General features: G+C 41.5%; 1 protein-coding gene and 1 non-coding gene across 5 annotated transcripts in view; one reads left to right on the top strand and one right to left on the bottom strand.

Annotated features, from left to right (window-relative positions):
* IGF2BP3 (insulin like growth factor 2 mRNA binding protein 3) overlaps positions 1-26,381 on the top strand; it is a 153,477-nt gene that overhangs the window by 16,939 nt on the left and 110,157 nt on the right. The window lies entirely within an intron of this gene.
* On the bottom strand, positions 2,500-2,564 carry LOC112440559 (U7 small nuclear RNA). Its single transcript, XR_003028592.1, has one exon. It is a non-coding gene; the product is annotated as a U7 small nuclear RNA (small nuclear RNA).

Here is a 26,381-nt window from a genome sequence, read left to right as displayed (position 1 = left end):
GTAAAAGAGCTCCATCCAAATCGCCAAGCAGGAATTGGTAAAAAGGGTCTCTAGTAGGTGGGAGTCTGTAAAACACAGAATTCTTAGGTTATACTATATTACACATCACATTTTAACAGTATCCTACAGATAATCTGAAACTAACACTGTTGTCTACTTTTCGAGCAAAAAAGATCTCTAGCTCTAATTTTACTGTTTGGGACATTTTGCAATTGCCTATCTTTGAGTTGTAGAAGGGGAATTTTTGTAAAGGAAGACAATACTGAGAGTCCTTCCTTTTTTCTTCTTGTTTAAAAGTGCTTTAAGGCCAAGGTGCTTGGCTCACGCTTGTAATTCCAGCACTTTGGGAGACCATCCTGGGTAACACAGCAAGAACCCATGTTTATTTGTTTTTTGTTTGTTTGTTTGAGACGGAGTCTCACTCTGTCACCCAGGCTGAAGTGCAGTGGCGCGATCTCGGCTCACTGCAACCTTCTGCTCGCTACAACCTCCGCCTGCTGGGTAAGGGATTCTAGTGCCTCAGCCTCCAGAGTAGCTGGGACTACAGGTGTGCGCCATCATGCCCAGCTAATTTTTGTATTTTTAGTAGAGATGGGGTTTTACCATGTTGGCCAGGCTGGTCTTGAACTCCTGACCTCGTGATTCACCCGTCTCAGCCTCCCAAAGTGTTAGGATTACAGGCATGAGCCACCACGCCTGGGGGAACCCATGTTTTAAAGGGAAAGAATAAGCACTTTAATGTTCAACTATTTGTAACTTTGAGGCATGTTTAATGCCTTTCTCCATAACAGCAATTTCACTTGTAGTATTCTATTACAAAGACATACTTGGCAAAAAGACATGTGTTTTTTCCGTATTGTTTAATAGTTAAAAATAGGAAATAACCTAAATGGCCATCAAAAGAAAACATACCCTATTCTGGCCAGGTGCGGTGGCTCACGCCTGTAATTCCAGCACTCGAGGAGGCTGAGGCAGGCAGATCACGAGGTTAGGAGATTGAGACCATCCTGGCTAACACGGTGAAACCCCATCTCTACTAAAAACACAAAAAATTAGCTGGGCGTGGTGGCGGGCGCCTGTAGTCCCAGCTACTCAGGAGGCTGAGGCAAGAGAATGGCGTGGACCCAGGAAGTGGAGCTTGCAGTGAGCTGATATCACGCCACTGTGCTCCAGCCTTGGTGACAGTGGGAGACTCCGTCTCAAAAAATAAACAAAAAATAAAAAAATAAAGGAAAAAAGAAAACATACCCTATTCTAACCATATATTCCCTTTTTTTTTTTTTTTATCTTGCTCTGTCGCCCAGGCTGGAGTGCAGTGGTGTAATCTTGGCTCACTGCAGCCTCTGCCTCCCGTGTTCAAGTGATTCTCCTGCCTCAGCCTCCTGAGTAGCTGAGATTATAGGCGCCTGCCACCATACCAGGCTAATTTTTGTATTTTCAGTAGGACAGGGTTTCACTACGTTGGCCAGGCTGGTCTCGAGCTCCTGACCTCAAATGATCTGCTTGCCTCGGCCTCCCAAGGTGTTGTGATTACAGGCGTGAGCCACCGTGCCCAGCCCTAACGATATATTCTGTGGCATATTTTGTAGCAGTTATAAGGAATGATAGAGGTCTGTTTTGTTTTGTTTTTGAGATGGAGGTTAGCTATTGTTGCTCAAGGTGGAATTCAATGGTGCAATCTCATCTCACTGCAACCTCCACCTCCTGGGTTCAAGCGATTCTCCTGCCTCAGCCTCCTGGAATGATAGAGGTTTTATAAAAAACCCATTACATGTTAACATAAAATTTTAAATAAAAAACTCTTTTTTGAGACAGAGTCTTGCTCTGTCGCTCAGGCTGGAGTGCAGTGATGCAATCTCAGCTCACTGCAGCCTCCGCTTCTGGGTTCAAGCGATTCTCCTGCCTCAGCCTCCCGAGTAGCTGGGACTACAGGCATGCACCACCACACCTGACTAGTTTTTGTATTTTTAGTAGAGACCAGGTTTCACCATGTTGGCCAGGTTGTTCTCAAACCCCTGACCTCAAGTGATCCGCCCACCTCAGCCTCCCAAAGTACTGGGATTAGAGGTATGAGCCACCGCGTCTGGCCCTAAAACACTCTTATAAAAGAGAACTGTTTTTCATTTTTGTAAGTTTCTTTGGCTTGAGGCAACTGGAAACTGGTAACTACTACTGCATTCAGTTTGTCGTCATGTATTGTTTTGATTGAAGTATATGAGGAAAATCCAGCCACATATGGATATGTAGTTAGAAAAGGAAGGAGTATAAATAATTACAGATATTCTTTGGTGCTACATCAAAATATGACAAGTGGTAGTTAAAAAAAATTCCTTTTTAAATTTAAAATGAGACAGGATCTCACTATGTTGTGCAGACTGGTCTTGATCTCCTGGGCTTCAAGTGATCCTTGTGCCTTGGCCTCCCCAAAGTGTTGGGATTACAGGCGTGAGCCACTGCACCCAGCTACAAGTGGTAGCTTTTTTGCGGAGGTGCGGGGGTGGGGGCTTACTGGTAAAGACCGGAAAACCACCTGCTGGACAAATTCTAAAAGAGCTGTAACACCAAGTGGTAGTTTTTTTAAAGTCTAGTTTCAATGTGGAATCTGAAATCATATCAGTGAATTTTTTTTGTACTTGTTACAAAAAAAGAATCCATTGATTGTCTTATACTCGGAAAGGATCTTTATCCACGAGGATTGGGAGGCTGTCAAAGCTCATTGGTAATAGACAGAAGTTTTTCAAAATACTAGTTTTTACTTAAAAGCTCAAATTTAGTCATTTGGCAACAGATACTTCAGGAAAATCGTTTTACCTGAAGTGACAGACTCATTTTATTCCTTTTTGAGAAAATATCTGCCAGATACTCAAGCTTTTAAGTAACTACATTTTGCTTGTAGTTCTTCAGGTAGAAACGGTGCTTGACTGGTTCTTCTTGCAACTCAAACAACTGCACAGTGCTTTTTGTGCAGACAACCAGGATAGGTAGCAGAAGTGCTTTATGCATGCTTCCCTTTTCTTCATACAAATCATAAAAGGATGTATACCGAAGGATTGAGATTAGGACAGTTTTAAACAGTTTGCATAATTCTTCGCTGCAAATGCCAGAGAAGAATACAGTGACTACTAGTACAGTTCAGTACCACTGCATTGCTTCATGCTAAGGACCAGCAGCTTTACTCATCATTGCCTTTGCTCTACCAGTGCAAATACAACACAGCAGAAAAGGCAAATAACATCTTAGTGTTATTAGGAAAATAGTCTTAACTTCTTGGTCCTCCTGAAAGTGTGTCAGGGATTCCTTATACCATACTTTGAGAATGGCTGCTCCGCTCTAATGTGTGGTTTGAAATTAGATCAGGTGGCTGGGTGTGATGGCTCATGCCTTTCATATGAACTTTGGGAGGCTGAGGTAGCCACATGGATCACTTGAGGTCGGGAGTTCGAGACCAGCCGGGCCAATAGAGTTAAACCACCCCCGTCTCTACTAAAAATACAAAAAATGATCGGGGTGTGGTAGCGCACACCTGTGGTCCCAGCTACTCAGGAGGCTGAGGCACGAGAATCTCTTGAGCCTGGGAGGCGGAGGTTTGCAGTGACCCAAGATTGCGCCACTGCACTCCAGCCAGGGCAACAGAGTGAAACTCTCTCAAACAAAAAAAAAAAGAAAAGAGAAAAGAAAAAAAATTGTATCAGGTATTTTTTTAGACGGAGTCTCGCTGTGTCCCAGGCTGGAGTGCAGTGGTGCTGTCTCGGCTCACTGCAAGCTCTGCCTCCCGGTTTCATGCCATTTTCCTGCCTCAGCCTTCCGAGTAGCTGGAACTACAGACGCCCACCACCACACCCGGCTAATTTTTTGTAGTTTTAGTAGAGACGGGGTTTCACCGTGTTAGCCAGGATGGTCGCGATCTCTTGACTTCGTGATCTGCCCGCCTCAGTCTCCCAAAGTGCTGGGATTACAGGCGTGAGCCACCACGCCCGGCCTGTATCAGGTATTCTGGTGAATATGTATTTACATCATAACAAGAGCAAGTGAGGATTTTATGCAATTCCATGGCATATTAGCCTTGATAGGGAAGTCAGTTTGGAAAAAAGAAAAGATAATAAATCGGTATAGGAAGATAAGCAAATGAAAAAATGTCAAATTCTAAACAAAAAGAAGAAAAATCTAAGTGTATGAAAGATAAAATATTGCCAGGTGTGATGTCTCACGCTTGTAATCCCAGCGCTTTGGGAAACTGCAGCCAGGAGGATTGCTTGAGCCCAGGAGTTCAAGACAAGGTGGGTGGCTGGATGCAGTGGCTCATGCCTGTAATTCCAGCACTTTGGGAGGCCAAGGCGGGCAGATCACTTTAGGTCAGGAGATCGAGACCAGCTTGACCAACATGGTGAAACCCCATCTCTACTAAAAATACAAAAAAATTAGCCAGGTGTGGTGTTGTGGCCTGTGGTCCCAGCTCCTCAGGAGGCTGAGGCATGAGAATCGTTTGAACCCAGGAGGTGGAGGCTGCACTGAGCTGAGATCACGTTACTGCTCTCCAGCCTGGGTGATAGAACGAGACTCTGCCCCAAACAAACAAACAAACAAAAAACAGCCTGGGCAACATAGTGAGACCCTCATCTCTACAAAAAATAAAAAATTAGCTGAGTGTGATGGTGCATGCCTGTAGTCCCAGCTACTTGGGAGGCTGAGGTGGGAAGATCGCTTGAGCCCAGTGAGCTGCAGTGAGCCGTGGTTGTGCTACGCCCTCCAGCCTGAGCAACAGAGTGAGATCCTGTCTCTAAAATGTATTTTTGAAAAGATAAGTATTTAGAATAAACAGTTAAGGACTGCTGAAAACAAATACACATGAGGAGGATGAAATGAATTTGGAAATCTGGGCATCTACTGATACACTTAAGTTCTTCAAACTGAAATGAACCCTACATGTTGATACCAGGTCGTGCCTAAGGAAATGAATAGCATTTGTTTCCTTCTGTTATTCCTAAAACTTTAACAAAATCTAATAATGATTTCAGGACCCCATCAACATTTCTTTTGACAGTTTACATTTTGAGGCTGGAACTTTGTGGTCACTCACTGTATTTTTAAGGATGACCAAATGGAGAGTCCAGCCTCTGACATGTTTCAGACAGCTTTCCTTGCCCTGGGTAAATATTAGTTAAATGTAGACAATAACTGGCTGACTTTTATCGCTGGATAGGTTCTTGTCTTTTTTTATTTTTATTTTTTAGCCAGTCTTGCTCTGTGACTCAGGCTGGAGAGCAGTGCTGTGACCATGGCTCACTGCAACTTGAACTCCTGGACTCAAGGGTTCCTCCCACCTCAGTCTCCTGAGTAGCCAAGACTACAGGCACACACCATCATGCCTGGCTAATTTTTAAATTTTATTTGTAGAAACAGGATCTCACTGTTTTGCCCAGGCTGGTCTCGAACTCCTGAGCTCAGGTAGATCTGCCTGCCAAATTCCAGCCTCCCCAAGTGCTGAGATTGCTGGTGTGAGTCCCTATGCCCAGCCTGTTTGGTCTCTTTTAATCTGGGACAGTTCCTTGGTCTTCATTTTGTTGTTGTTGTTGTTTTTTTCTGAGACAGAGTCTTGCTCTGTTGTCTAGGCTGGACTGCAGTGGTGGGATCTCGGCTGGCTGCAACCTCCGCACCCAGGTTCAAGCAATTCTCATTCCTCAGCCTCCCGAGTAGCTGGGATTACAGGCACACACCCCATGCCTGGCTAATTTTTTTGTATTTTTAGTAGAGACGGGATTTTACCATGTTGGCCAGGCTGGTGTCAAACTCCTGGCCCCAAGTGATCTACCTGCCTTGGCCTCCTAAGTGCTGGGATTACAGGCATGAGCGACCTGTAATCCTTCATTTGATTTAATGACTTTCCTGTTTTTGAGGAGTATAAGTTAGTTTTTTGTTTGTTTGTTTATTTTGTGGAATGCCCCTCAATGTGGGTTTATCTGATGTCTCCCATGGTTAGCATCAGGTGAGGCTGTGTGTGTGTGTGTGTGTGTGTGTGTGTGTGTGTGTGTGTGAGTGAGTCAGAGTCTTACTCTGTCGACCAGGCTGGAGTGCAGTGGCGTGATCTCGGCTCACTGCATCCTCTGCCTCCCGGGTTCAAGTGATTCTCCCTCAGCCTCCCAAGTAGCTGGGATTACAGGTGCCCACCACCTCACTTGACTAATTTTTTGTATTTTTAGTAGAGACGAGGTTTCACCATGTTGGGCAGGCTGGGCTTGAACTCCTGACCTCAAGTGATCCTCCTGCCTCAGCCTCCCAAAGTGCTAGATTTATAGGCATGAGCCACCGTGCCTGGCACCAGGTGAGGCATTTTTGATGGAATTCCTCAGAAGTGTTATTGCTTTCAGTGCACCTCATCTAGAGGCACATGGTGTTTGTTGATTTTTGTTTCAGTAGTGGTGGTAACTTTGACCAATTGGTTAAGTAGTGTCTGCCAGGCTTCTTCAGGGTAAAGTTACTATTTTTTCTTTTGTAATAAGAACTTTGTGGGGAGATATTTTGAGACAATGTAGAGATTCTGTCTCTCAATACTTTCACTAATTTTAGCATCCATTGATGATTCTTGTCAGCAACTGTCACTGCTACTATAGTGGCTGTCAAATGGTGGCTTTCTACTTCTGTTTATTTTTTCTACATTTATTATTTGTTTTTTATTTTGTTCAAGATGGAGTCTTGCTCTGTCGCCCAGGCAGCAGTGCAGTGGTGCGATTTCGGCTCACTGCCACCTCTGCCTCCTGGGCTCAAGTGATTCTCCTGCCTCCCGAATAGCTGGGATTACAGGTGCCCGCCACCATGCCCAGCTAATTTTTTGTATTTTTAGTACAGGTGAGGTTTCACCATGTTGGCCAGGCTGGTCTCAAACTCCTGACTTCAGGTAATCCACCCACCTTGGTCTCCCAAAGTGCTAGGATTACAGGTATGAGCCACCACACTGGGCATCTACATTTATTATTTGGAATAAACTTTACTTTCCCCAGTTTACTTTGTTTATATTAATATTAGACTCATGGAATCTTATTGCATAGATTATAACATGTTACAGTTGTTATTTTGTTGCTCAGACTATGGAAGTGAGGTTTTTTAAAGGCAAGTGTATTAACATGGTGGTGGTATTCTGAAGGCAATGATTCAGCACAGAGGGAAAGATGATTATGACCATCTCATGTCCAAAGATTATGATCATCTAATTTCAAAGATGAAATCTTTGCTTGTGCTTCATTTTATTTTTTCTTTTAATTTGTTTTGTGCTTCATTTTAGACGAGCAGCTTTATACTTACTACAGACTTATCTACCTAAATGTAATAAATCTAATACTTTTCTGGGGATATCTTACAACTAGTGGAAATAAGGTCATTCTTCATATACATGATGCATTGCCTTAAATTCAGATACTGCCCTCTACTTAAACATAACTATTGTATGTTGTGTATGTCACTTATGGTAATTGTTAATCACCTGCAGGTTATTTTTTCCATACCAGTCTAACTTTAGCTCATGATCATGCATTTTTCCCCAGTCTCTGGCATTTTGATGTGCTATCTATAACAATATTGGTAAAGCATTGTTACACGCTTCTTCAGTGTTCCTATTTATTCTTAGGTCTCTTGATGAATAATGTACATACTGAAACAAATCTAATGGAATCTTAAGCTATTTTCTGTGTACAAAACACCCACAGGAACTAAGTAAAAGTAGTTTTACTTAGTCATACTAAGTAATACTCTATAGTGTATACGAAACACCCGTAGGAACTAAGTAATACTTAGTTACACTGTATACAAAACACCCACAGGAACTAAGTAAAAGCAGTTTTACTGAGTCATACTAAGTAATACTCTATAGTGTATACCAAACACCCATAGGAACTAAGTAATACTTAGTTACACTGTATACAAAACACCCACAGGAACTAAGTAAAAGTAGTTTTCTCTAAATTAATTAAAAAGCTTGGAAGGTTTTAGAAAAATAGTGCACATGGCAAAATTTAAATGATAATTTATTTTTCTCCTTCCTCAAATGCAACTACTGTGCAGTTTATTGTATCCCTTTAGGGAAAATTTACATGTATATGTGAGCATCTATGAATGTATGCTTTTTTAGAAAAAATACCACTTAGCACCATACCTTACTGTTTTGTTTTATTTATTGTTGTTTTTTAGAGACAGGGTCTCACTCTGCCGCCCAGGCTGGAATGCAGTGGTATAATCATAGCTCAGTGCAGCCTCTAAATTCTGGACTGAAGTGATCCTTCCACCTTAGCCTCCTGAGGAGCTGAGACCACACCTGATTAATTGCTTTCTTTTTAAATTTTTAGTAGAGATGGGAACTCTGTTGCTCAAACTGGTCACCAACTCCTGGCTTCGAGTGTTCCTCCTGCTTCGGCCTCAGATTGCTGGGATTACTGGCATGAGCCACTGAACCCAACTACCTCACTGTTTAAAAAAGCAAATTTTTTTTTTTTTTTTTTTTTTTTTTTGAGACAGAGTCTTGCTCTGTCACCCAGGCTGGAGTGCAGTGTTGCAATCTGAGCCCACTGCACCCTCCACCTCCCAGGTTCAAGCAATTCTCATGCCTCAGCCTCCCAAGTAGCTGGGATTACCAGCACCTACCACCATGCTCAGCTAATTTTCGTATTTTTTAGTAGAGATGGGGGTTTCACCATGATGGCCAGGATGGTCTTGAACTCCTGGCCTCAAGTGATCCGTTTGCTTTGGCCTCCCAAAGTGCTGGGATTACAGGTGTGAGCCCCTGCACCTGACCTAAAAAGCAATTTTAAAGGTTCTTTGGAAGGTGGGATAGGGAATAATTGCAGTAAAGTGATATGTAAAATACTATTAAAGTAGTGGACTTGATTTAGGAGTAAAGTATATTCACCCATATGTAGGTCAATAATACATTATAACCTATTTAAACATCTTGTCATTAATAGGATATTAATAATATCTTAGGTTTCATTATTGTACTTGTTAAAGATTTTTCTGATTTTCAGGAAACTCCAGCATGTGGTTTACCCCAATTATGATGGAAAGAAGAAATGTGTTGTGCAATGTTTAACCAAAAATAAAAAAAGAACAAAACCCCCAAACCTCTGAAAACCTCAGAGCAGTCTTTTTAAATAGCATATGCATGACACATTGTATTAACTGGAACTTGTTCAGTGCTCTAAATTTAATTCTAATGGTGTTTTTTTTGTTTTGTTTTTTGTTTTTTGAGACGAAGTCTCCCTCTGTTTCCCAGGCAGGAGTGCAGTGGCGCGATCTCAGCTCACTGCATCCTCCGCCTCCTGGGTTCAAGCGATTCTCCTGCCTCAGCCTCCTGAGTAGCTGGGATTACAGGCGTGTGCCACCATGCCTGACTAATTTTCTGTATTTTTAGTAGAGACGGGGTTTCACCATGTTAGCCAGGATGGTCTCAATCTCCTGACCTTGTGATCCACCCTCCTTGGCCTCCCAAAGTGCTGAGATTATAGGCATGAGCCACTGCGCCCAGCCCAGAAAATCTTGTATATTTTATTTTTTATTTTTGCTTATTATTATTATTATTTTTGAGATGGAATCTCACTCTGTAGCCCAGGCTGGAATGTGCAGTGGTGTGATCTCAGCTCACTGCAACCTCTGCCTTCCAGGTTCAAGAGATTCCCCTGCCTCAGCCTCCCATCCCAAGTAGCTGGGATTACAGGTGCATGCCACCACACCTAGCTAATTTTTGTGTTTTCAGTAGAGATGGGGTTTCCCAATGTTGGCCAGGCTGGTCAGCATGGCGAAACCCCGTCTCTACTAAAATATACAAAAATAGGCCAGGCGCGGTGGCTCATGCCTGTAATCCCAGTACTTTGGGAGGCCGAGGCAGGTGAATCACCTGAGGTCGGGAGTTCAAGACCAGCCTGATCAACATGAAGAAACCCTGTCTCTACTAAAAATACAAAATTAGCTGGGAGTGGTGGCGCATGCCTGTAATCTCAGCTACTCGGGAGGCTGAGGCAGGAGAATCGCTTGAACCTGGGAGGCGGAGTTTACAGTGAGCCGAGATCGCACCACTGCACTGGGTGTGGTGTCACCAGCCTGGGTGACAGAGCAAGACACAGTCTCAAAAAAAAAAAAAAAAAAAAAAAATCACTGTAATGTTTAAATATGTAGATCTGATTGATATGTTTTACTTTTGGTTGTGGACGATTTGTGTTTCAGTATTAATATTTAACTTTTTCAAAATAAGTTTAATAAGTATAATTTAAGATACTGAAATTTCACTAAACTGCTTCCAAATGGTTTGATTAAACATAAAATTCTAGTTACCTGGTTTTATGGTACATTTTAATTTGGTTTACATACTGCCACCATAAATCTCTGAATTTATCAAAGGACTAGATGGACATTTTAGAAAAATAACATCAAAACATGTAAAATGAATATTTATAAATTAAAATTGAAACTGTAACTCCTTAAAATCTAGAGATTGGTCTATGCAAAGTCTGATTATAATATGTTATTTCTTGTTATTTTAAAAATGAAAAAAACAGACTGGGCTCGGTAGCTCAAGCCTGTAATCCCAGCCCTTTGGGAGGCTGAGGTGGGTGGGTCACCTGAGGTCAGGAGTTCGAGACCAGCCTGACCAACATGGCGAAACCTTGTCTCTACTGAAAATACAAAAATTAGCTGGGCGTGGTAGTGGGTGCCTGTAATCCCAGCTACTGGAGAGGCTGAGGCAGGATAATTGCTTGAGGCAGGATAATTGCTTGAGGCAGGATAATTGCTTGAACCCAGGCGATGGTGGTTGCACTGAGCTCAGATCAGGCCACTGTACTCCAGCCTGGGTGACAGAGCAAGACTCCATCTAAAAAAAACAAAACAAAAATGGAATGTTATTCTATGTTACTGACCTTGCATAAAACCTAAGATGACATTAATCCGTACACAACTGATAAATCTGCCTTAAGGGATTACATTTTAATGTTGTTGATGTTTGCAGTTTGATTTCCATTGCTTACTTGAAGTTTCATTTTCTTTCAACTTATGTTTTGAGCCCTGCCAATGACAACCATTATGCCTAGGTGCTAGGGAGACAGAAAAGCATTAATTTACAATTTTGAAAGAGAAAAATTAACTTTTTAAAAAAATTTTCTTGAGACAGAGTTTCACTCTCGTTGCCCAGGCTGGAGTGCAATGGCACGATCTTGGCTGACTGCAGCCTCTGCCTCCCAGGTTCAAGTGATTCTCATGCCTCAGCCTCCCAAGTAGGTGGGATTACAGGCATGCGCCACCACGCCCGGCTAATTTTTTTGTATTTTTAGTAGAGACGGGGTTTCTCCTTGTTGGCCAGGCTGGTCTCAAACTCAGAACCTCAGGTGATCCGCCCGCCTCTGCCTCCCAAAGTGCTGGGATTACAGGTGTGAGCCACCCCGCCCAGCCAGAATAATTAACATTTTATAGTAATTTTATTCAATTTAAAAACAGATTTATGTGAATGATACAAGTATAATATTTTTAACCACTGTCATAATTGGCAGTCACTTTAAATGCTTAGCTGGACTGAGTTTTCACACTCTCTGAGTAGGTAATTTGCAATTTCTGGTAGAGGTGGGAGCAGTTAAGGTTCTGCAAGTCTTTTTCTTTTTTTCCTAAATCTACAGAATTTTAACATGTGTGTCTTTTTTTTTTTTTTTTTTTTAAGAGATGGAGTCTCACTCTTGACCCAGGCTGGAGTGCAGTGGCACGATCTCAGCTCACTGCAACCTCTGCCTCCCGGGTTCAAGCGATTCTCCTGCCTCAGCCTCCCAAGTAGCTGGGACTACAGGCGTGCACCACCAAGCCCAGCTAATTTTTGTATTTTTAGTAGAGATGGGGTTTCACCATGTTGGCCAGGATGGTCTCGATCTCTTGACCTCATGATCCGTCCACCTCGGCCTCCCAAAGTGCTGGGATTACAGGTGTGAACCACCGTGCCTGGTCTTAACATATGTGTCTTTATTTTTTGCAGAGATGTGATCTCACTATATTGCCCAGGCTGGTCTTGAACTCCTGGCCTCAAGCGATCCTTCCACCTTAAGATGTGTGTCTTGTTAGAAGTAAATCAGATCTGGTGGTTTTGATGCTATTTATTCAGTCTCATAACTGTCATGACTCTGAATATATAGGCTCTTGAAATGGTAGACCAAAAAATACTTCAAGTATATTATTTGCTATTCTTTTCTGCTTGTAGGATTCTGCAACCAATTTTTAAGTTATTTATGTATGTAAAGCCTTCCCAAGTCCCAGGATACCTAAAGTTGTAAACATAGGGGTAAATAACTATTTAAATCATGTCTGATAGATAAATGTATAGAGAAGGGGTTCAGAATCCCAAATGCTTGCAACTGATATTGTATTCTTATGTTCAAGGTTTAATCGTCAGTAGAGTAGGCTTAAATTTGTTTATGTATATGATGTGGGACCTCTTAGAAAAAAGCTAAAACTTTGACTTAGGTCCTTCTCTAGCCCTAGTAGAGCCTGCGTAAAAATAAAAATGACCTGATATGTGGACAGGTGGCTGGTGGTTAGGGGTTGTTGGAGTCCTGGTGTGCCGCTCCCCCAATAGACAGTATGTCCGGATAGCTTATGTTTGCACTTGTTTCTACTAGTCTGTTTCAGGCAGTTGTTAAAGTACTTGGCTGTGTAACACATTCTTAAAGCTTACGCATTTCCAAAACACTGATTTCAACATTTTTACAAGGTGTTAAGGCCCATCCCACTAAAGTGTAATACCCTATACAGATTGTTAATAACAGATTTAGTTTATGATGATTTTTCAAATTATAAAGCTTTGTTTTGAAACAGAGTCTCTCTCTGTTGCCCAGGCTGGAGTGCAGTGGCACGATCTCGGCTCACTGCAACCCCTGCCTCCTGGGTTGAAGTGATTCTCCTGTCTTGGCCTCTGCAGTAACTGGGATAAGGGCACGCGCCGCCATGCCCAGCTAATTTTTTTTTTTTTTTTTGAAATAACTAAACAATTTCTGCTCTGTTGTCCAGGCTGGAGTGCAGTGGCACGATCTTGGCTCACTGCAACCTCTGCCTCCTGGGTTCCAGTGATTCTCCTGCCTCAGCCTCCCGAGTAGCTGGGACTGCAGGTGCGTGCCACCACACCCAGCTAATTTTTTGTATTTTTAGTAGAGACGGGGTTTCACCGTATTAGCCAGGACGGTCTCGATCTCCTGACCTCGTGATCTGCCCACCTCGGCCTCCCAAAGTGCTGTGATTACAGGTGTGAGCCACCTCGCTCAACTAATTGTAAAGCTTTCAAAAAAGAGATAGAAGGTTTGGCAGAGAGGAAAGGGCCATTGTAAATTTTTGTGGTTCTGTTACAGAGAAAGCCCGAGGGCAGGTAGATGTGCTCTAGGTACTGTTGAGTGTGAGTACTAGGCAAAGGTGAGAGCCATTTGTTTCTATCTTTGGTGCTTGGTGCTCCCACCCACCTCAGTTTCTTTGTTTATGTTAAATGTTTTGACCAATTATATCAACATTGGAAAGGAGACCAAGAGTTTTTCTTCCTTTGGGAGACTTGTATCCTCTGTGAGATTGGTTGGTTGCGTGTTAAAGTCATAGGGGTAGTGTGTGTTGTGTAATCACACTGATTATAAGCATGATATCAACCTACATTATCATAAGGGACAGAGTTTAAACATGTCTTTTTTTTTTTTTTTTTTTTGAGACGGAGTCTTGTTGTCTCCCAGGCTGGAGTGCAGTGGCACGATCTTGGCTCACTGCAAGCTCCACCCCCTACTCACGCCATTCTCCTGCCTCAGCCTCCCAAGTAGCTGGGACTACAGGCGCCCGCCACCACACCCGGCTAATTTTTTTTGTGTGTGTATTTTTAGTAGGTGGGGTTTCACTGTGTTAGCCAGGATGGTCTTGATCTCCTGACTTCGTGATCTGCCCACCTCGGCGTCCCAAAGTGCTGGGATTACAGGCGTGAGCCACCGTGCCCGGCCAAACATGTCACTTTTTATTTTATTTTTTATTTTGAGGCAAGGTCTCTGTCCCCAGCCCAGAGTGCAGTGGTGGTATCATAGCTCACTGCAGCCTCAAACTCCTGGGCTTAAGCGATTCTTTTGCCTCAGCCTTCGAGTAGCTAGGGCTACAGGTACATGTCACTGTGCCCAGCTAGTTTTAAAATTTTTTGTTGAGATGAGGTCTCACTTTGTTGCCCAGGCTGGTCTTTAGCTCCTGGACTGAAGTGATTCTACTTCAGCCTCCCAAAATGTTAGGATTACAGGTGTCAGCCACCATGCCTGGCCTATAAACATGTAACTTTTTAAATTGAAATTGAAAAATATGTAACATTAACAACTATAATGGTGGAAAGTAGAATCATTAATTTTTTTTTAGCATCTCAGTCTTATGAGTTTATTAAGTGGATTTTACCATTATTGCTACTGGAAATCTGTCATCTTTTCTGAGAATGTAATTTAACTGGAAGTGTGACATAGTTAATGAAGTTTTAAAGGACCACAACTAGGGTTATTATAACTAAATTTATTTAACTAAATTTTTAAAGATTATTTTATCAGCCTAACAACCATTATAAGCATGTGGGGTCCTTGAAATGACTTCCCAGTAGAAAGGAATTAAAAAATTTTTTTTAAATAGAGTTGGTCTCACTGTGTTGCCCAGGCTGGTCAAAGGGAACTTCTTGAAACATCATATGCATTGGATCTTTTATTGTCAGTTAGTGTACTTATTTGCCTCATTTACCTTAGATGGTGACTGAGGTTGGATATTTGCCTTGAAATGATCTATGTTGATGTGACCTTGAATCTTCTTTTAAAATTTGTATGTGGCCCAGTGTAGTGGCTTGGTGGTTCATGCCTGTAATTCCAGCACTTTGGGAAGGCCAAGGGGGGCGGATTACTTAAACTCAGGAATTCAAGACCAGCCTGGCTAACATGGAGAAACCTCGTCTTTACGAAAAATACAAAAATTAGCCAGGCATGGTGGTGGATGCCTGTAATCTCTTGGGAGACTGAGACAGGAGAATTACTTGAACCTGGGAGGCAGAGGTTGCAGTGAGCCGAGATCGTGGCACTGCACTTCAGCCTGGGCAACAGAGTGAGACTCCGTCTCAAAAAAATTAAAATTTGAAAGTAAGTTCGATAATTTCTAGTGTTTCCTCCAGGAGATTGGGATTCATGTTGTTATTATATTGAACAATTTTCCTGAATATCTGTGTAAGTGAGTTTTATTTACACAGAAGCCAAATAGTATTCATCTAAGATAAAGGTAGACGTAGCATGGACATTGGGAGGTATGAGTTTGAATTTGGCTTTTCGTTGACCTGTGTTTTGACTTTGGTTAAAATAATCCTTTGAGGCTGTTTCCTTAATCTGTAAAATGGGAGTCTTAAATTGACCTCACTTGTTTGGTGTAAGGGTACAGTGGAAATGTATTTCAAGTACTTGGTATGGCTTTACCCATAAGGAGTCACTGAATAGTTTTTTACTTTTGTTCTCAATATTGGTGAAATCTTAAAGTTTGTTGTTAAATTGCAGTTGTGGCAGAAATAATCTGGAAATGATTAAGCTTCCTGTACGTTAATGACTTTGTTTTGCTGGCTAGAAGATGTAACTTTTCATGTACAGCAGCTCTTTTGCTTCTATCAGAATTGGCATAAATATGAATTGTGCAGATTGTCTTAATGTAACAAAGGATTTCATTTAAGTGGACAGTCCAGATTGTTTTATTTATTTATTTATTTATTTATTTATTTTTGAAATGAAGTCTCGCTCTTGTCCCCCAGGCTGGAATGCAATGGTGCCATCTCGGCTCACTGCAACCTCCGCCTCCTGGGTTTAAGCGATTCTCCTGCCTCAGCCCCCCAAGTAGCTGGGATTACAGGTGCCTGCCACCATGCCTGGCTACTTTTGGTGTTTTTAGTAGAGATGGGGGTTTCACCATGTGGGCCAGACTGGTCTTGAACTCCTGACCTTAGGTGATCCACCCACCTCAGCCTCCCAAAGTGCTGAGATTACAAGCATGAGCCACCATGCCTGGCCGATAATTTTATTAATACACATTAAGTTATAGAACAAAGTTTAAAAAGTATCCTGTATTTGCTTTTTTGTTTTGTTTTTTTTGAGACAGGGTCTGACTCTATCGCCCAGGCTGGAGTGCAGTCGCACGATCTCAGCTTACTGCAGCATCTGCCTCCAGGGTTCAAGCAATTCTCCTGCCTCAGCTTCCTAAATAGCTGGGACTACAGGCGCACACCACCACCACGCCTGGCTAATTTTTGTATTTTTAGTAGAGACAGGGTTTCACCCAGTTGGCCAGGCTGGTCTTGAACTGCTGACCTCAGGTAATCCACCCGCCTTGGCCTCCCAAAGTGCTAGGATTACAGGTGTGAGCCACCGGGCCCAGCCAATATCCTATATTTGAAGTTATACTATAGTTACTGCAGCAAAATAAATCCAAATGTACTTTCCTAGGCAAAGGAAGGACATCTAACACTGTCTAATGTAACAATCTTAGAAAATTCTAGTTTTTTTGTGGTATAGGAAATACTAATGTCATCTCAGGTTATGTGCATGGAAAGTATTTAATATCTCTTTACTACCAGATAGTCATGTAAAGTTAAATTATATTTTTCTCTTAAAAATTCCTTCTTCTTGGTACTAACAAGCCCAGAGTTTGATTTTAATGGAATTTAACATTTGTATCGATGGTGACTTCTAGATTTAAGAGAGTAGGGAAAAACAGTGGAAATTTTAAAAGTACCACAGAGGAGATAATGGTATAATAAATCCTCCTATACTGATCACCTAGCTTCAAGAATCACCAAATGATGACTGGCTTTGATTCATCTCTGTGCCTCAATGCCACACCTCCCCAAATTATTTCAAAACAAATTGAAGACAGCAAGCTTTTTACATTCCTAATTCTTCAGCATGTATCTCTAAAAGACAGACTTTTAAAAAGCATAGACAATATCATTACATATTAAAAAACATGACACTAACTCACTGGTATTAAATATTCCAATTTTCCTGATTAGTTTTTTCCATTGTATTTGAATTGGGATTTAAATAAGTTTCTTCCATTATGATTGGTTAATAGGTCTTAAGTTTGTTTTACTTAATGTCAAGGATTCCCTCCTCCTTTTTTCACTTTGAAATTTATTTGTTAAAAAATTTAGATGTTGGCCGGGCATGTGGCTCATGCCTGTTCTCCCAGTACTTTGGGAGGCCGAGGCGGGTGGATCACTTGAGGTCAGGAATTCCAGACCAGCCTGGCCAACATGGTAAAACCCCGTCTCTACTAAAAATACAATATTAGCTAGGCGTGGTGGCACATGCCTGTAATTCCAATGACTCAGGAGGCTGAGGCACAAGAATCGCTTGAACCTGGGAAGTGGAGGTTGCAGTGACCTGAGATGGCACCACTGCCCTCCAGCCTGGGCTACAGAGCGAGACTGTCTCAAAAAACAAACACCGACAAAAAGGCCAGGCACGGTGGCTCACGCCTGTAATCCCAGCACTTTGGGAAGCCGAGGTGGGTGGATCATGAGGTCAGGAGATCGAGACCATCCTGGCCAACATGGTGAAACCTCATCTTTACTAAAAATACAAAAAAATTAGCCAGGCGTGGTGGTGGGCGCCTGTAATCCCAGCTACTCGGGAGGCTGAAGGAGGAGAATCGCTTGAACCCAGGAGGCGGAGGTTGTGGTGAGCTGTGAGATCATGCCCCTGCACTCCAGCCTGGGCGACAGAGGGAGACTCTGTCTCAAAGAAAAAAAAAAAAAAAAACCTTAGATGTTTGTGCTGGAGAGTTTCCCAGGTCTGGATGTTGCTGACAGTGTTTCTGTGGTGTATTTTTATGTGTAATTCTGTTCTCAGAAGACATGATAGGGCTAGAGACTTCATCATTTTCAGGATTTTTTTTTTTTTTTTTTTTTTTGAGACAGAGTCTTGCTCTGTCGCCTGGGCTGGAGTGCAATGGCGCGATCTTTGTTCACTGCAACCTCCGCCTCCCGGGTTCAAGCGATTCTCCTGCCTCAGCCTCCTGAGTAGCTGGGACTACACGTGCCCGCCACCACACCTGGCTAATTTTTGTACTTTTAGTAGAGATGGGGTTTCACCATGTTAGCCAGGATGGTCTCATCTCCTGACCTCGTGATCCACCTGCCTCGGCCTCTCAAAGTGCTGGGATTACAGGCAGGAGCCACCACGCCTGGCCCATTTTCAGGATTTTTGTGTTTAATTGGCAAATATGTCATAGGTGAGAAAAGGGAAAATTTTAATACTTTGGCCAAGGTTTTATTCATTCAAGGAAATGATGGATTAATGTGACTGAGTTCAAATTTGGGAAAATATTGATGTAGTTGGGGAAGCATGTTGCACTTAAGTGAAAGTTTTTTTTTAACTTGTTTGTCCTTAAGTGTGGTAAACATACCTGTTCTTTCTCACTAGAAGGAAAAAGAGCTTAGTAAGCAGGAACAATTTGCTGCTATTGGAGACTGGTAACGTAGCATTGCATTTGCATTATGCTTTCTGCTAGGAGAAGGGTTATCTACAAAGCCTAGTGAAATTATATCTTGGGAGAAAAGAAAGGGTTGAGTTACCTAGGATGAGGAATGTCAGGCAGAAATATTTAGATCAAACTTGTCAACCTTTTGTTTTGTTGATACATTGGAGTTCTCAGAGTGCGTGAAACTGAGAATTCTCATACTGAGTTTCTTGAACACAATTATTTGCTTATTTTCTTTGCCTACTTGTAGAAAACATTAAAAATGGAAATATAAACAAGTCTGGCTGTATAAGTCTACCTCTGGGAAACAGTCTTCAAGCTTTGGGGTGATGAGATTATTATAGTTTCTAAAGTTGATGAGAAGGTGGTATAATTTGATAATGATCAACTGCAACTTTCCCACGAACAAAAACAAACCCAAGGATCTGCCTTGTCTAAGAACCACATCCACTTAGCAGTCTAACGAAATAAAAACTGTTAATGTAGACATACCTCGTATTCAAAATACAGTGGTTTTAAAAGTTTAGTAATCTTAAAACACCTCTTCTTGCAGGTACAGTTTTAGTGATGGTTACTTTTATGTGGAAAATAAGTATTCCATATAAAACTTTTTCTTTTTTTTTTTTTTTAATTTTAATTTTTCCAGACAGAGTCTCACTCTGTCTCCCAGGCTGGAGTGCAGTGGCACAATCTTGTCTCACTGTAACCTCTGCCTTCCAGGTTTAAGCGATTCTCTTGCCCCAGCCTCCCAAGTAGCTTGGATTACAGGCACACGCCTCCGTGATGCCCGGCTAATTTTTGTATTTTTAGCAGAGATGGGGTTTCGCCATGTTGGCCAGACTGGTCTTGAACTCTTGATCTCAGATGATCCTCCCGCCTCGGCCTCCCAAAGTGCTGGGTTTATAGGCATTAGCCACTGTGCCCGGCCTAAAACTTTTTCTTGATTGTTCTTCAAATTCCCTTGACAAACAAATTAAATTTAATCAATTAGTTATAGATAAGCTCTGTTCAATAGAAATACATGAACTAAATATATATGATTTTAACCTTTTAGTAGCCACATTAAGTAAAACAAAGGCCCAGTGTGGTGATGTGTGCCTGTATCCTAGCTGACTGGGAGGCTGAGGTGGGAGAATTGCTTGAGCCCAAGAGGTTGAGGCTGCAGTGAGCTTTGGTCGTGCCACTACAGTTTGGGCGAGAGAGCAAAAACCCTGTCTCAAAAAAAAAAAAAAAAGAGTTATTATATACAACCTAATATATCTAAAATGTAACAGTATAATAAATTGTTGAGAAATTTTGCTTTTTTTGGTATTGAATCTTCAACATCTGTATGTATTTTATCCTTACAGAACGATTCAATTCAGCCTAGCCACATTTCAAGTAGTTAGACACATGTGGCTAGTGGCTTCTTTGTTGGACAGAGCAGCTTAAGATGTACGGTTTCTAAAATCACTGTTTAAAAATATCTTGTTGCTGGAAAAAAATATAATGATATTTATAAAACTAGTTTTAGCTATGGAAAAATATGGGAATAATTAATTTTCAATGCTACTCAAGCATTTATATCCAAGTTCTTTATTCCTTTGTTACCACTCTAATTTTTTAGGAAGATATGTACAATTTACTATATTGTGTTAATATTAAGACTTTTGAAAGAGCTATGCTTTTAGGTCATACAGGCAGTGAGGCTTTTATTTAAATAGTAACTGTTCAACTGCGTGTGTTTCTGTGGTTGTAATACTGGTGGTGACTTTTTAGTTTAAAGGCACATATACAGGCTGGGCGCAGTGGCTCATGCCTGTAATCCTAGCAGTTTGGTAGGCCTAGGCAAGTGGATTGCTTGAGCCCAGGAGTTCAAGACCAGTCTGGGCAACGTGGTGAAACCACAGCTTATGAAAAATACAAAAATTAGCTGGGTGCGGTAGCGCATGCCTGTAGTCCCAGCTACTTGAGGGGCTGAGGCAGGAGGATCTCATGAACCTTGGAGGTTGAGGCTGCAATGAGCAGAGATCATGCCGTTTGCACTCCAGTCTGAGCAACAGAGCAAGACCCTCTCTCCACCAAAAAAAAAAAAAAAAAAATTAAAAAATGAAGCACATTTACTTAGTTAAAATCTCAGTATGAAGACTATAAAAATCTTTGGTTATTTAGGGATCAAGGATTAGCTTGTGCCCTGTTTTTTTTGTTTGTTTGTTTTTTTCCTGTTTGACATTCTACATTAAGATGTGCGTGCCCTTCTAGTAGTCACATTAAGAAGTAAAACAAAGGCCCAGTGTGATGATGTGTGCCTGTATCAATTGTCTTTCGAACAGTGTTAGGTTTTCCTAACTTGCACATGTCCTAAGGAAGTATAAAAACTTTGACTATGTTTCTTCAAGGAACATTTAATCTTCTAAAAGAAAGACATGGCAGTGTGTAAATGCAAGCAAACAATAGTAGTAAGAGAGTACGTAGAAAAACATTCAGTCTTTTTTGGACTCTTCCAGTGCATACTCATGGCGTCAGTCAAGTTTTCACCCATGCACGTCTGGCTGTCAGACTCTGTTCTACATAGATGGAGATAACGTGTGCAAATGTAAAAGATAAAATATACCTCTGTTTTAGTTAACGGGACTAAAACATAGCTGTTACCATGGAGATCTGGGAGCTGGGGATAATGGAAAAAACCATGTTTAGATTCTCACTTAGAACTGTGATGTTAAGAGACTTTGTTCCCTTGCTCATTGTTTAAGTAATATTGAATAATTGCCTGAGATGAGCTAAGCAATCTGTTAACAAATGGAATGTGCAACAGTGAATAAAACAAGTAATTTTGCCTTTGAGACTCGCCCTATTAACTATACCACAGTGGCCACCAATCCATAAGAGAGAGAGAGAATGTGTGTGTGTGTGTGTGTGTGTGTGTGGGTTGGCGGGGGAGGGGCCAAGTTCCCCTGCCCCACCCCCAGAAATTACGATTTAAGTCTGTTTTGGGGCCCTGGAATCTGCATTTTAGTTAGTCCCTTGTGGTGATTCTAACATAGGTGGTTCTCGGACCATACTTGAAGGACATCTCTTTACTTTTACGGTGTAGGGGACCTTGTAATCTTTTTTTTTTTCCCCCTTCCTTCCTTCCTGTTCAGTTCACTAGAATCTGGCATTCTTTTTAACTGTTGCAGGAAGTATGCTTTTCTGTAGTGTACCTGTGACCCTCTGTTAATCCACTAGATGCAATTCCATCTTTCATAGGGATTTTTGACCTCGGTCTACCTGTGTTACTCCTAAGTTATGTTTCCTCCTTTCCACTTTTACAGATACTTATTTAAGACTGACCTAAAATATCTAGTTTCTTCTGCTAAACTATAAAATCGATAGGAATTTTATAGGGGGACGGAGAACTGATGTCACAGAACTGGTTAGAACTGTTGGAATCTAGAATTGTTTTCCTCTTGTTTCATTCTGATATTATGCTGCTGGCTGGAAACAATAGCTTATTTTTCCCTCAACAACTAGTAAAGTTCATTTTATAAAACACAAAAGCTAGAAGAAATGGAAAACTGCAGATGATTCTACCAGCCAGGGCTCATCACGGTCAGTATCGTAATGCTCTCTCTTCCTTACTTCTGTTAATGTTCATGTGTATGTGTGTATGTACAGATACGTACATTTTGTTCCTGATTGGAATGTTCTTTTTGTGATAAAACCACATATTTTAAAATGAGATCATATTCCATGTTCTCTTTTAGCGATGCACTTTTTTCAGTGAACAGTGTCATAAGCGCATGTCTTCATTAAATATTCTTTCATATTTATAATATCTCCATGAGATTTCATTCTGTATATTGTAATTGAATCCCTTTTTCCTGGACCTCTAAGTTCTTCCTAGTTCTCCCTATTTACAGACAGCTAGGCCTTTAAGCATGTTACAACTTTACCTAAGGAAATGATGTAAGAAAGATAATTCTTGAGTTAGAGGATAAGACACTGCCAAGTCAGCAATGAGGCAGAGTTATGCCAGTTGACACTTAGACCCGGAATGTAAGACTGATCATTTTCCCAAGTATTTGCTTGGAGTACAGTATTAAACTTCTTGAAAATTGAGGTTGACCTTTTAAAGAGCTGATTCTTAACTGTATAAACCAAGAAAGAATAGGTGTGATTACAGTATAGCCATATTGAAATTAGCCAGGCTGAACGAAGTCCTCTTTGGACATAGGTTTAGTTCGGCACAGCTGGAATGAAAATTTGCAGCCGGTACAGAGTGCCACCAAGTGGCGGGTTGGAAAGCCCATGCTAGACTGCTTTGAGCCATAAGGCTTGGCTTTTTACTTGAAAATACCAGTCCAAATCCGAAACTTGTGTTCCAGTTTTTTTGCATAAGAAATAAGGCAGCTGGGCGCGGTGGCTCCTGCCTGTAATCCCGCCGAGGCGGGTGGATCACGAGGTCAGGAGTTCGAGACCAGCCTGGCCAGCATGGTGAAACCCCGTCTCTACTAAAAATACAAAAAATTAACTGGGCATGGTGGTGCGCGCCTGTAATCCCAGCTACTGGGGAAGCTGAGGCAGGAGAATCGCATGAACCCGGGAGGTGGAGGTTGCAGTGAGCCGAGATCGCGCCACTGCACTCCAGCCTGGGTGACAGCGAGATTCCATCTTAAAAAAAAAAAAAAAAAGGAGGCAAAGAAGAACATGTTACAAATTAGACTTGGTTTTCTTCTTCTGTCATCAGCTGGTGTTAGCAGCATTATATCAGTATCTGTCTTATAAAGTAGGGAAGCAGTGATTCCCACTTGAGTTGTATGTAAGCATTGGTAGAAGGAAGGGGCTGAGACAGAGCCTTTTCCAGAGGAATAAGATAAAGGTGCATCCAGGACTTACAGGTAATTTGGATGAAAGGTTGCAAGTCTAATACAGTTTTGTGTCTTGCATTGGGACTTGACTTGATATGACTAGCTTCAGAAGTACCTGAGGTGCCTATGTATATAATCTTTGTAATGCTTGAGACAACTGAGTAGTTGTGTTTTCCTCATAGTTGCCTTTCCTCCCTTCCTTCTTTCTTGGTATTAATATGTAAGCTTGTCCACTTAATTTCAATATTGAGTTGCCATATGTAAGTTATTGTGGTTTAAAGCTAAGGTGTAAAGGGAAAATATTGCTTAGGATTAGCATATATTTTTATCTTTTGAATTTCATGTGCAATCTGTACTTTTTTCTGAAGTTATTTGGTATGGTTATGCTGTTGGTTGGATTATAAGTGAAATCAGTAAGACCGACTAGAGTATGGTTAGGAGGATAGAATCTGTGGCCAGAATGCTCAAATACATATCCTGACCCTGCCACACAGTAGCTGTGTGTGTATTCAGACATATTAAATTACTTCTGCCTTTGTTTCCTAATCTGTAAAATGCCAACTCTGAGGGTTAAATGAGATAATAAACATAAAGCACTTTTTTTGGTTCTTATTTCTATCTTTTGTCAGATTTTTTAGTGGAAGAAAATATGCAAATATAAGAGACTTTCTGTGAAATTCCAGTCATCCAAAATCTAAGTTGGAAATAATCAGTATGAACCCATGGTTTATTTTCTTTCCAAGTGTATTTTCTAGCTCTGGCTTGGAAGCAATAACCAATCTAATGAGTGCCTCTAGTGACCAGATTGTAGTCTCTCTGTACTTTTTCTGACTAAAAGGGATCAAGGATCCATGCTGATAAGGCTGATTATAGATGGGGGCAAGAAACATACAAGCTAAACCTAGAATATCACATCATAACAGAAAGCAGAAGTGCTCACAAATATTATTGGAGTCACATGAAAAGATGAAGGAGCTAACATGAAGAAGCCGTTTTGCTGGCCACAGATGGGACAATTTGAGCATCAAAAAAGATTGATACAAGCAAAATATGTATGAGTCTGAATTAATAATGATACTGAAGGAATGAAATATTTGGTTGTCTTTGGGCAATGTCAGGTCCCTAACATGTTATTCTGAAAAATTTGAAATAATATCTTTGGACTCCTTTTTTTTTTTCCCCCCCTAAAAAAAAGAAAAAAAGAAAAAGAGGCTTGCTCTGTTGCTGAGGCTGGAGTGCATGTAGTAGCATAGTCATAGCTTACTGTAGCCTCTCAACTTCTTGGGCCCAAGCGGTTTTCCCACCTCAGCCTCCCAAGTAGCTGGGACTACAAGTATGTACCACCATACCCATTAATTTTTAAAAATATATATTATATATATATATTTTTTCTTTTAACAACATCAAAGATAAGCCAATAATATTTTTTTCTTTTTTTGAGACGGAGTCTCTCTTTGTCACCCAGGCTGGAGTGCAGTGGTGCGATCTCAGCTCACTACAACCTCCGCCTCCCGAGTTCAAGCAAATCTCCTGCCTCAGCCTCCTGAGTAGCTGGGATTATAGGCACATGCCACCATGCTCGGCTAATTTTTTGTACTTTTTAGTAGAGATGGGGTTTCACTGTGTTAGCCAGGATGTTCTCAATCTCCTGACCTCGTGATCCGCCTGCCTTGGCCTCCCAAAGTGCTGGGATTACAGGCATGAGCCATTGCTTCTGGCTTTTTTTTTTTTTTTTTTTTTTCTGAGACGGAGTCTCACTCTGTCTCTTAAGGCTGGAGTGCAGTGGCATGATCTTGGCTCACTGCAGCCTCCACCTCCTGGGTTCAAGTGATCCTCCTGCTTCAGCCTCCTAAGTAGCTGGGATTACAGGTGCGTACCACCACACCCGGTTAATTATTTTATTTTATTTTATTTTTTTTGAGATGGTGTCTTGCCCTGTCACCCAGGCTGGAGTGCAGTGGTGCGATCTCAGCTCACTACAACCTCCACCTCCTGGGTTCAAGCAATTCTCTGCCTCAGCCTCCTGAGTAGCTGGGATTACAGATGCCCGCCACCATGCCCAGCTAATTTTTTATATTTTTAGTAGAGATGGGATTTCACCATCTTGGCAAGGCTGGTCTTGAACTCCTGACCTCGTGAGCCACCCTCCTCAGCCTCCTGAAGTGCTGGGATTACAGGCGTGAGCCACTGTGCCTGGCCTAATTTTTCTATTTTTAGTAGAGATGGGGTTTCACCATGTTGGCCAGGCTGTTCTTGAACTCTGGACCTCAGGTGATCCACCCACCTCCGCCTCCCAAAGTGCTGGGATTACAGGCGTGAGCCATCACACCCAGCAAAATTGCCTGAACCCGGGAGGCAGAGGCTGCAGTGAGCTGAGATTGTGCCACTGAATTCCAGCGTAGGCGACAGAGCGAGACTCTTGTCACACACACACAAAAGAAAAAGAAAACATAAAACTTACATAAAAGCAGAGAGGTACCTGTCCTGAAGCTTTAACAGTTATTACCACATGAGTTATTTTGAAACAAATCCCAAACTAGCATTTAGTCTGTAAACTTGTACTAGCTATAGTTTGGATTTTTTAATCTCTTAAACTGGCATTCTCTTTTATTTCTTTGGTATATTTGACCCTGATGACTGTGCTTTTACTTTGTCATGAAAATAATATAAAAGTGCTTCTCTTCGTTCCCTCCTCCATTTTATGATTGTAGACAGGATGTACCTGAGTTTAGTTAATCTAGGTTTTCTTTGATGTTCTCGAAGGGATCAATGGCAGCTGTGGTATTTGTTTCTTCTCACCCTTTTGGGGAAAGGGAAGAGGCAAAGGACTAAACTAGGTTATGAATCTAGACTAAACTGGTGTTTTCCTCAGATACTTCAAAACTGTGGATTATTTGACCTGGAAAGAGAAGTTCACTATAGTTCTTTGTTTTTTTTCTATTTTTTATTTTTCTTTTTTCTTCTCTTTTCTTTTTGAGACAGGTTGTCACTCTGTTGCCCAGGCTGGATTGCAGTGGTGCAGTCACAGCTCACTGTAGCTTT

This window comes from Pan paniscus, chromosome 6 (genome assembly GCF_029289425.2).
Source record: "Pan paniscus chromosome 6, NHGRI_mPanPan1-v2.0_pri, whole genome shotgun sequence".
NCBI lineage: Eukaryota > Metazoa > Chordata > Mammalia > Primates > Hominidae > Pan > Pan paniscus.
Note: the sequence above shows the minus strand (reverse complement) of the source record. Positions and strands in the feature narration are given on the sequence as shown.